The sequence below is a fragment of the Grammomys surdaster genome, unplaced genomic scaffold (assembly GCF_004785775.1).
Source record: "Grammomys surdaster isolate TR1022 unplaced genomic scaffold, NIH_TR_1.0 126158, whole genome shotgun sequence".
Taxonomy (NCBI): domain Eukaryota; kingdom Metazoa; phylum Chordata; class Mammalia; order Rodentia; family Muridae; genus Grammomys; species Grammomys surdaster.
Genome location: NW_021620966.1, coordinates 10,118,036 through 10,118,386, shown reverse-complemented (window position 1 = coordinate 10,118,386; position 351 = coordinate 10,118,036).

The following is a 351-nucleotide window of genomic DNA, read 5'->3' as shown; positions in this document are numbered from 1 at the left end:
GTAAAGAGGAGAAAATGGTAGCTCTCTGGTGGAGGTGGAGGAGATGGTGTGGCCAGGGCTGTGTGCATGGAGAGGAAAGGTAGTGTGTGTCCCACTGTCTGATCATCTGTGGGAACTATAAATATTGGCTTACAGACAATTCCTCTAAGCTCCTCCCAACAGGGACCTAGCAACAGCTTGCATCATTACCTGCTGCCATTACCTGCCAGGTGCAAGCCAGTATATAGAGAGGATTGCACATTACCCCAGTACCTCTCCTCTCCTCTCCTCCCCTCCCCTCCCCTCTCTTCTCCTCTCCTCCCCTCCCCCCCCCCCCCCCCCCCCCCCCCCCCCGACGTGCACCTCGATGGG